Below are 11,855 nucleotides of genomic sequence, written 5' to 3' on the forward strand. Positions count from 1 at the left end.
CTGTGAGTGGGGTATCGGTGATAAGCCCTTTAGGACACTCGGTTGAGGTAGATAAACTTTTTAGGGTGGTGCCTTTAGAGATACAAGATAAGATTTTTGAAGGAGATTTGATGGAGCTGCCATTTGGGGATTTTGATCTTATCTTGGGAATGGACTGGTTAACTATGCATAGGGCGACGTTGGATTGTGCTGCTAAGAGAATGGTACTAAGAACTGCCAAGGATGAGGAGATAATGGTCATAGGGGAGCGAAGGAACTATTTGTCCAATATTGTCTCGGCTTTAAGGGCCGAGAAGTTGATTCGAAAAGGTTGTGAGGCGTTCTTGGCCTTTGTAAGTCAAGCTTAACCTGAGGGGATAACTGTGGAATCGGTTAGGACCATTAAAGAATTTCAAGATGTATTTTCGGAGGAACTTCCTTGATTACCTCCAAACAGAAAAGTCGAGTTCGAAATTGACTTGTTACCTGGAACAGCTCCAGTGTCCGTTGCGCCTTATAGGATGGCACCAAAGGAGTTGGTAGAATTGAAAGCTCAGATTCAGGAACTGTTGGATAGAGGGTTTATAAAACCAAGTGTTTCCCCATAGGGCACACCAGTGTTGTTCGTAAAGAAGAAAGATGGGACCATGCGAATGTGCATTGACTATCGGCAGTTGAACAAACTGACGATCAAGAATAGGTATCCTCTGCCAAGAATCGATGATCTGTTCGACCAACTAAGAGGAGCCTCGGTATTTTCTAAGATCAACCTTTGGTCAGGATATCATCAGTTGAGAGTCAAAGAAGTTGATATTCATAAGACAGCATTCAGGACTTGATATGGTCATTATGAGTTTCTGGTTATGCCTTTTGGTTTGACTAATGCACCAGCAGCATTCATGGATTTAATGAATCGGGTGTTTCAGCCATACTTGGATCGGTTCGTAGTCATTTTTGTGACAGCCCTAAATTGACCCTAGTCGGAAAGTGGTTTCGGGACCACGAAACTGAATCTTATAAATAATTAAAGGTTATATTCTGTGTTTATGATGTGCGTAAATGCTTGTGTGATAGTTCCATACTTTAATTTGGTCAGTGTATGTGAAATTTATTAGTAGGGACTTATGTGAGACAATTTAGAAATATGCTAGGCAAGTGTTCAAGTGGCCTATTAATATATGTGGGAAAGTGCTGAATGTGGTCTTTGGTTTGGCATGAAGTGATAAATAAAGGTTTAAAAGATAGCTTAAGTTAATTGATACTCACTAATGAGTTCGAATGGAAGCTTTGTTAAGTGGGAAATGAGTGGCCGAGAGAGAGAATTATGGACTATTGCCGAATGTATGTTGGATTGATAGAGTCTCCAAATTGATTTTTTTTATGTGTGTATGCATGACCGAATATAATCGGCCACATGAGTAAAGAAATGGGTTATTTGATATGTGGTAAAAGTTAAGTGTTAAACGAAATGGAAATGAAATCATATTGGAATATGTATACTCGACCACATGAATGAGTACATAGGTTGATGTGTATGTTGGCCATAGATAAACATATTGATGGCTTTATCTTGACTTAGAAAATTCGCTAAGGTGAATATTGGCTAATATGTTGAGTTGATTCATGATTTCATATGTATGTGACTTTAGTGTCTAATGTATATATATGAGCTAAGTACCTTGAGTTCCTCTTTTGATGATCAAATGATTAAATCAATTTATTTGTTAAATTAAGCTCAAGAGCAAAGGGGAACTAAATCCAATAAAGGGAAGGAAAAAGTGGTCGAATAGTCATTGAAATCGTTCGACTACATCCGAGGTAAGTTTTCGAGCAATGAGACTTAGTTTATGATTTGATTTAGTCATAATGTATGTGCATAGAGATAGTGTCATAAAGCAAAGTAAACCATGTTGTTTGTATGTGGCTAGTGAGCGAAAATGGGTTTGCTTAATACGCGACTTGTGTTTGAACTCTAATTATGAAAATGAAACATAGATGTGTCATGATTTATTGATATGTGCATGAATATTTGGATGATAACCGGGCTAAGTCCCGAAGGCATTTTGCGCTAGTGACTAGTTCCGGGCTAAGTCCCGAAGGCATTTGCAAGTTATTACATCCGGGCTAAGTCCCGAAGGCATTTGTGCGAGTTACTATATCCGGGCTAAGTCCCGAAGGCATTTGTGCGAGTTACTATATCCGGGCTAAGTCCCGAAGGCAATTGTGCGAGTTACTATATCCGGGCTATGTCCCAAAGGCATTGAGCGAGTAGCTATATCCGGTTAAATCGAAGGTACTTGGCTTGGGAATGAGCAACCTTGTTGTAATAGTTTCAATTAATATACTCGTAAAATCCCAAACAATGAGGTATGTCTCAGATATGCATTGATTTAGTTGAGCCCTTACAATTAGTATTCGTTCGATCGATAAATGAGCTACTAGGCCTTTGGCTAAGTTGATCTTTTGTGTATGAATATAAGGGTTGGTGATGTGAAGTAAGTATGATATTGAGAATTTGTGCATATGAAATTATCTGTTTAGCCATATGAATGCTACACTTTAGTTGTGTCTAATTTTATGGCTCAAACTTACTAAGCATTAAATGCTTACTCCGTTCTTTGAATCTCTGTTTTATAGATTTTGGTTCGTCACCATCGGACTCGGGATTATTGAAGTCAAAGTCGCCCACACTATCAAAGCCCCTTTGGTACACTTTTGGTTGAACTTTGAAATGGCATGTATAGGACTACCCGCTTTGTTGTTGGTCATGGACCCTTTGGTTTTGTATAAATTTGGATAGCCATGCGAAAATGGCTTATATACACTTTGAGCTTAGTATTATAATCGTCTTGTATGATGTTCATTAAGAGGTATGGAAATGTTTGGGAACGATTAGCCATTGGAATGGTTAATCATGATCATATTTTGTGCTATTCATGAAAAAGGGCTAGTTGAATCATGGAAACCATGTAATAGGTAAAGTCTACCTTAAAAATAGATGCTGATAGCAGCAGTGACGTGAATGTGAAAAATCACTAAAAATAGTAAGAATGGAATTAAATAGTGAATAAATTATGTAATCGAACCCTGATGAATCTATTTTCGTAGGATAGTAACGAAACAATCATATGAACAGTATATTATGAGATATTTAAGTTTTCGTGAGACAGGGCCAGAACGGTTTCTGGATTCCCTATTCCGACTTTAGAAATTCATCATAAATTAACCAGAGATAATTAGAAGTCATTCCTTATATGTATAGATTCCTTTTTGAGTCTAGTTTCATTAGAAACAAACGGTATCAGTATTAAAGCCCTGTACAGGGAGATATCCAAGTCGTAATGCGCAAAGGTCAGTGTAGTCTAACCCTGAAACATGGGAGACTTTAACTAATAAAATGTACTAATTAGCTTGACCAAAAATTCTAGAAAAAAAATTTTAGATGGATATATGAGTCTAGTTTCAGGAAAAATTTACGAAACTGGTTTTCGAGTTTTGAAACTCAAGATATGATTTTTAAGGCGACAGTGATGCAAGAATCAAATTTTGTCTGGAAATTTTTAAATGGACTGTAAAAATAAGTGAATTTAGTCTGTGAACCCCTCGTGTCCGACTCCGGCAACGGTCTCGGGAACGGGGTGTTACAGTTTTCATTGATGATATCTTGGTGTACTCGGAAACAGAAGAGAGGCATGATAAACATCTTCGTATTGTGCTGCAAGTGCTAAGAGAAAAGCAACTTTACGCAAAGTTTAGTAAGTGTGAGTTTTGGCTGAAGGAAGTAACTTTCTTGGGGCATGTTGTGTCTGCTGAGGGGATCAAGGTGGACCCTTGAAAGATTGAGGCAATTCTGGAATGGAAGCCACCGAGGTCGGGAACAGAAATTTGAAGTTTTCTGGGGTTGGTAGGTTATTATCGAAGATTCGTGAAAGGATTTTCTGTGTTGGCAGCATCGTTAATGAAACTTATAAGGAAGGGAGCACCTTTTGTTTGGACAAATAAGCAGCAAGAGACTTTTGAGAAGCTGAAAAAGGTTTTGACTGAGGCACCAGTGCTGATTCAGCCAGAGTCTGGCAAAGATTTCACTGTGTACAGTGATGCGTCACACGTAGGTTTGGGCTGCGTGTTGATGCAAGAGGGTAAAGTGGTCGCTTATGCTTCAAGACAGCTTAAGCCTCACGAGGTAAACTACCCTACGCATGACTTGGAGTTGGCAGCAGTGATTTTTGCGCTTAAAATATGGAGGCACTACTTGTATGGGGAGAGATGCATTATTTATACGGATCACAAGAGTCTTAAGTACTTGTTAACTCAAAAGGAGCTGAATTTTAGACAGTGAAGGTGAATAGAGTTGTTAAAGGACTATGACTGTTCGATTGAGTACCATTCAGGCAAGGCAAATGTCATGGCTGATGCGTTAAGTCGAAGGACTGTGGCGGAATTGAAGGCAATGTTTGCTTATTTAAGTTTGTATGATGATGGAAGCTTATTGGCAGAGTTACAAGTGAGACCGACTTGGGTGGAGCAGATTAGGAAGCAGCAGTTGGAGGATGAGTCATTGGTTTCTCAGTTTCAACAAGTCGAGAAGGGGGAGAATCAAGATTTTGGGTTAAATAATGATGGGGTTCTTTGTTTTCGAGGAAAAATTTGTGTGCCGAAGGACTCTGATTTAAGGTTGATGGTTTTAAGGGAGGCACATAGTGGACCATGTGCTATGCATCCAGGAGGGAGTAAGTTGTATCAAGACTTGCAAGAGCTATATTGGTGGCCTGGGCTTAAGTGAGAAGTGATCGAATTTGTGGGGAAATGTTTGACGTGTCAACAAGTAAAGGCCGAGCATCAACTGCCTTCAGGATTGTTACAGCCAGTGAAGATACCACTTTGGAAGTGGGAAAGGGTAACTATGGATTTTGTAAGTGGGTTGCCATTGACACCTTCCAAGAAGGATTTAGTTTGGGTAATTGTGGATAGGCTCACGAAATCTGCCCATTTCATACCTGTCCGAACCGATTACTCACTTCAGAAGCTGGCCAAGTTGTATGTGGTAGAGATAGTGCGGTTGCATGGGGTGCCAGTATCGATAATTTCTGACCGAAACCCAAGGTTTACATCTCAGTTTTGGCAGAAGTTGCATGAGGCATTGGGAATGCGATTGGATTTCAGTATAGCTTTTCACCCTCAGTCAGATGGGCAGTCAGAGAGGGTCATTCAGATTCTAGAAGGCATGTTAAGAGGTTGTGTTATTGCATTTAGGGGCAGTTAGGAGGATTACTTTCCATTGGCGGAGTTCGCGTATAACAAAAGTTACCAAGCAAGTATTCATATGGCCCCTTATGAGGCACTGTATGGGCGAAGGTGTCGTTCGCCTACTTGTTGGGCAGAGTTGGGGGAAAGGCAAGTACTTGGGCCAGAGTTGATAACGGTTACTGAAGACAAGGTAAAGGTGATCAGGAATCGGTTAAAGGAGGCAGCAGATCGAAAAAAGTCGTATGCCGATCTGAAGCATAAGGATATTGAATATGCGGTTGGGGACATGGTCTTTTTGAAAGTTTCACCTTGGAAGAAGATATTGAGATTTGGTAAGAAGGGCAAGTTGAGTCCACGGTTCATTGGGCCTTATCGAATTATTAAAGGATAGGGCCGGTAGCTTATCAGCTAGAGTTACCTCCAGAGCTTGATCGTATTCAAGATGTTTTTCATGTGTCCATGCTAAGGCAATATCGTTCTGACCTAACTCATATCATGCCAGTTGCAGAAATCAAAGTACAGTCGGATTTGACCTTCGAAGAAGAACCTGTACAGATACTTGATCATGACGTCAAGGTGCTGAGAACGAAGTCAGTCCCATTAGTGAAGGTACTTTAGAGAAACCATCGTAAAGAAGAAGCTACTTGGGAGACAGAGGACGCGATGTGTCTGCAGTACCCTCAACTGTTTGGATCAGGTAAAATTTTAAGGCTGAAATTTCTTTAAGGAGGGTAGAGTTGTAACATCCTGATTTTCGGGTTTTTTCGTGATTCGCGAGATTTTGGTAAATTTTTAAAATTTGGTATATGGTTGTGAAATTCATAATTAGAGTGTGTAAATGGGCTTATGGAAGGCCCATGTGAAGGCCAAAACCTGGTAGAATTTTTTAATTTTGGACTTAAGAAGTTAGGGACTTTGGATAGGTGGTCTTATTAAAAATTGTGGGTAAGATGCATCACAAGAGAGCCTCTGGTAAAGTGGCAAAGTGACGCCACTAAGGAGCTAAAAAGGTGGCGTGTAAGTGGTAGGAGGAAAGCCTGGGTTCGATTCCCTGTGATGGCAAGTGTAATGTTAATTTTTATGCTTTGAGCATGCAGGAGTTGTAGTCGAATGAAACTCTGTGGGAGAGAGTTTGAATCAGCCAAACGCATGGATTAAGGAGGGATAAGGGGAGAGATTTTAGGGATTTGAGAGGGAGATAGAGTTAGCCGAATAGAGGGGATTAGAGAGGGGATTTCATCAAAGGGGTATTAGGCAAGTATTTTCGACATTAGGGACTTAGGTTGTGCCATTTTCTTCTTTAGGATTAGTCATTTCTTTTTTTTTTCTTCTTCTCTAGCCAAAACTACCACCCTTACATCCATCATTCCTTCCTTTTCTTTTATCCAAAACTAGCCCACTACTCCTTTCCGTTCACCTACTACTTCTTTCCTTACCTCCACATCTGCCAAAAAGCCGCAAAAAGCCGAACCTGTGAAGCTTGGTGGTGCCGATTCTTTATTGACCAGCAACATTCTTTTTCCTTTCATGTTTTGGTGGCCAATCCCTTTATCTTCTAATTTTTAAACGGTTCAAGGAGGGAAGTTGTGGTAAGTATTCGTACTCTAAACCGATTCAGTAGTAACTGTTGACAAAAGTCGAAACCCCTATAGTTTAGGGAGGTGGCCGATTAGAGATATAAGCCTTATTGGGCTTTTTCTTTTGACTTTTTATGGTTTGTATAGTGGAGTAGATACGTTGGAGGAGCAGCAAGGCGTGGGGTGTTGATTTGGATAGGCTTGGATCATATCGTTACACCTTGTGAAGGTAAGTGAACTATGGCCATTAGGGGTCTTTGGCCGAATGTGGTAAGGTAGATTTTGGGTTTGATAAGTATGATTTGTACACTAAAAATGGAGGTGTATAATTGTAGGTTGCCGTGGGAGATCTCGTCAAGGAATATTGCAAATCAGGTGTGTAACGAACCCTCTTTCGTAGCTTAAATCGATATATGTCGAAAAGCCGAAATGCCGAAATTCCAGTATTTCGAGGACTCGTGAGCACGCGAATGCTCATAGGTTAGTTAGTTTCGCTAAGTTCGATGATCGGGATCGTTGGAACAAGTAAGGGCACGATTTTGTGCACGATGGTAAGTTGGGCCTCGAGGGGCTGAAATCGTGCCCAAAGGGCTTCCGGGCCCATTCGGGTAAATTTGGTAGAAAATGGAATCCTGTAAAATCGCACATTAAGACTGTTAATACCGTTGTGGAATATAGGCTAAATGGGCCTAGGTGACTAAATGGACATTCGTAGGGCCGATTAAGGGTTTGGGCCCAAAAGCCCGAATTTGATAAAATGCGTTAAAATCATTGTTTAAGCACTTGGAGTGATTGGTAATGGTTAATGACATGGAAACCCTGATATTTTGGTAAAATTATGAAATTACCCTTATAATATGGAAAATGACTGTTTTGCACTTAGGTAAAGATGACCATTACACCCCTAGGGTTTAATTATGAGTTTGATGCATGAGACTTTGATATACATGATTGGACATGATATGCGCATGATATGTATGATATGCACATGATGTATTCATTTATGCATGGGTTGGGTTTTATATGGATGGAGGAAGTGCAAAAGGGCTTTTGCCCAAGTTTACCGAAAAGGGCTTTGCCCCAGTTTATCAAAAAGGGCTTTACCCCAGTCATTAAAAGAGGCTAGGCCTCCAGTTATATGATAAAGCGACTATCTTTGTCGATTGGAGAGTTTGGTTGGGTGGGTTGAGTTATTCCCCACATGGAGAGCTTGGTTGGTACGGGTGGAGAGTAGTAGTTGGTGGGTTGAGTAGTCTCTCCAAATGGGCTTGCATACATCCATTAATAATGCATGTGGTATTGATTTGGGCGTATGGGCCATACCGTTTACAGTAAAGGCTTCAGCCCAGTGATATGACAATGAAAAGGTTTCGGCCCAGTGACACGAATAATGCAAAGGCTTCAGCCCAGTATATGTTGAGATTGAAGTTGGGCTTAGGCCCAGCGGGCTGGAATTGTTTTGGGCTCTGAAAGGGGCTTGTTGCACACTGAGTTTCCAAACTCACCCCCCTCCTAACCTTGCAGGTGAGCCTTGATTTGGGGACTTAGAGTCGGAGGGGATTCAGAGTGGCCACGGTGATCGCTTTTGGGCTTTGAAATAAGTGACTGGTTTTCTTTAGTTTATCTTATTTACTACTTATTTTTGGGTTGTAATAAGGCCATTTTAACTTTGTTTTCTTCTCTTTTCTGGGATTATTTTATTTTTAATAGCTTTAAACTGGTTGATAATAATTCAAATGGGCTAGACTTAGGGCGCGTTTTCAAAACGATACTTGTTTTCAAAATAACACAATGTTACGATTATTCGATTTATCAAAGATATCCACTCAAAGAAATTTCAACTCGTTATAACCAAGTGTGGCAATGGTTGTGAGCATGTCTAGGATTGGATCCAACCGAAGAGCTTGGTAATTAAGCAGCCTTCATGGCTCACCTCCTCTGTTATGGATACCTACCTGGTGCCCAACTTCCATTCACTTTGTTAACTTAACAAAAGTCGACTTTTAAAACACTAAAATGAGACATGGATTTTTAACTTTAATGTGGCACGTCGGATTCGGCCAAACGTATGGGCCGGGTTTGGGGTGTTACATTACTTTTATTACAATTTAAAATTTTATTTTCTTTTCTAATTTTTCTCTTATTTCCTTCTGACAGGTTTTTCTAGTTTATGACCCTAAGAAACCCGTCAAGACCACTACTTTTGGACGGTGAGATTGACCGCACAGTTCGTAGAAACTAGAAAGAAATAAGGTGAAGCCAAAGATACACAGATGATCAGCAAGAGGACGATACTTCAACCACAACTGAGGAGATGGCTGAAAACCAAGAAAATTAGCTACCTCCTGCGATTGCTATTAATCAGAATCCTGTTTCGCGCACTATGTATGATTATGCTAAACCTTATTTAACAAGAACTGAATCGAGCATAGTTAGATTGGCTGTAGCTGCAAATACTTTTGAACTGAAACCTAACACAATTCAAATGATACAATAGTTTGTTCAGTTTGATGGTTTGCAGGACGAGGATGCCAACGCTTACTTGGCAAACTTTTTGGAATTATGTGATACATTTAAAATTAATGGCGTTTTTGATGACGCCATTCTTCTTTGGTTATTCCCTTTTTCATTGCGAAACAAATCTAAACAGTGGTTGACCTCGTTGCCACAGGGGTCAATCACTACTTGGGAACAAATGACCGAAAAGTTTTTATTAAAATATTTTTCGCCGGCTAAAACTGCTAAATTATGTAATGATATTTCATCCTGTGTGCAGATGGATTTAGAAACAATATTTCATCCTTTGTGCAGATGGATTTAGAAACACTCTACGATGCATGGGAGAGATACAAGGACCTCTTGACAAGATGCCCTCACCATGGGTTACCGCTTTGGCTACAGGTTCAAACCTTTCATAATGGCCTGAATCCTTCGACTCGACAAATGGTTGATGCAGCTATTGGCAGACCATAAAAAATAAGACACCTGAAGATGCCTATGAATTTATAGAGATGTCACTGAATAACTATCAATGGCAAGTCATGAGGACAAAGCCAACAAAAATAGCTAGTGTTTATAACGTCGATACGGTCACCATGCTCTCTAATCAGGTAGAATTCTTGAATAAGAAAATTGATGGTTTCCTTAGTTCTTCACAGGTTCACCCAGCAATGCAATGCGAAGCAAGTGGAGGCGGATCAAGCTGTTTAGAATACCCACCTTATAGCCACGACATGGAGAACGAACGGTTAAATTACATGGGTAACAATCCTTGATCTCAAACAATCCCTTAGCAATACTTACAATGCAGGTTGGAGGAACCACCCTAATTTTCATGGGGAGGCCAAGGGAATCAGAGACCACCACCTCCAGGCTTCCAACAACCACCCTACCAACAAGAGAAAAATCTGAACCTTGAGGAGATGCTAACAAAATTCATCTCTGTGTCAGAAACTCATTTTTAGAATACCGAGACAGCACTCAAAAATCAACAAGCATCAATCCAGGGGCTCAAAACTCAGATTTGACAGCTTGCTAAGTTGATTTCCGAATGACCACAAGGTAGCTTGCCAAGCAACACTGAATCTAACCCAAGGGAGCAACTCAACGCGATTTCTATTCAAGATGAGGAAGGGCTAGTTGCAGAACCAAGGCCAGAAATAGGGGTAAGCATAGGTAAGGATGAGGTCGGCCACAATGAGCCAAAGCCAGTGATTACAGAATATAAACCTCACGTGCCATACCCCAATGCAACAAGGAAAGACCGCTCAGACGAACAATTTGGTAAACTCCTTAAACTTCTAAAGAAACTACATATTAACTTACCATTTATTGAAGCCCTTTCGTAGATGCCGAACGTAGTCAAGTTTTTAAAGGAGCTTCTGGCAAATAAACTGAAGTTAGATGAAGCATCGTATATGGAGCTAAACTCGATCTGCTCAGCCATTCTATAGAATAAGCTGCCGAAGAAACTAAAAGATCCAGGGAGTTTTACAATTCCTTGTTTAATTGGTAGTTTAGATTTTAATAATGCGTTGGTTGATTTAGAGGCTAGTATCAATGTTATGCCTTACAAATTATTTAAGCACCTAGGTCTAGGGAAACCCAAACAAACGAGGATGAGTATTCAATTAGCAGATAAAACTATCAGATTTCCTAGGGGTATTATTAAATATGTACTCGTTAAAATCGACAAATTTATATTCCCAGTTGATTTCGTTGTTCTAGACATAGAGGAGGATAGCAACGTCCCCTTAATTTTAGGAAGGCCCGTTTTAGCAACCGCCAGAAAAATTATTGACGTTGGCACAGGTGAACTCACACTTCGTGTGGGAGACGAAATAATCACCCTTCAAGCCCGTATTTCGAATAACACATCAAAAATCAAAGGTGACTGTACAAATCATTTGGCTAAAACTAATGATATAGTGCAACCTTCTTTGCAGAAAATAGGTTCAAAGAACATACATAAGCCAAGCAACAACAAAGAACCTATCCATGAAGAATGAAGGTTACAAATCGAGGAGCTAGATGAATGGCGGACACATAAACTGAGAAAACACGATAAACCAAAACCACGCCATAAGAAGCTTAATTCCTCCAAAAATCAACTTAAAGTTGGAGACAAAGTACTACTCGATGCAGCAGATCCTCGAATCGCCACTTCTGAACCAAATGAAGAAACCCCTCTTACGGTAATTAGTATTTTTCCATACGGTATGGTCGAGGTAAACCACTCCAAATTTGGCACGTTCAAGGTAAATGGTACTCGTCTTAAACCTTATGTTGATAAAATTGATAGCAGGGATAAGGAGTGTAAACTCCTCGATTCACCATGATCACGCACCAGAGAAGTAAGTTGAGCTTAGACTATAAATAAGTGCTGCTCGGGAGGCAACCTAGCAGTAACAGTATTAATTTCTTTAAATTTGAGTTTTTAACATCTAACGTACCAACCGAATCATGATATACAGACTCTCTAAATACCACACGGCTAGGCACATAAGCGTGCCTTAGGCCGTGTGAAAATAGGGCAAAATTTTTCTAGCACAA

General features: G+C 40.1%; 1 non-coding gene across 1 annotated transcript; it reads right to left on the minus strand.

Annotated features, from left to right (window-relative positions):
• Positions 1-9,581: 9,581 nt before the first annotated feature.
• On the minus strand, positions 9,582-9,688 carry LOC128285968 (small nucleolar RNA R71). The gene has a single exon (XR_008276515.1). It is a non-coding gene; the product is annotated as a small nucleolar RNA R71 (small nucleolar RNA).
• Positions 9,689-11,855: the final 2,167 nt, after the last annotated feature.

This window comes from Gossypium arboreum, chromosome 12 (genome assembly GCF_025698485.1).
Source record: "Gossypium arboreum isolate Shixiya-1 chromosome 12, ASM2569848v2, whole genome shotgun sequence".
NCBI lineage: Eukaryota > Viridiplantae > Streptophyta > Magnoliopsida > Malvales > Malvaceae > Gossypium > Gossypium arboreum.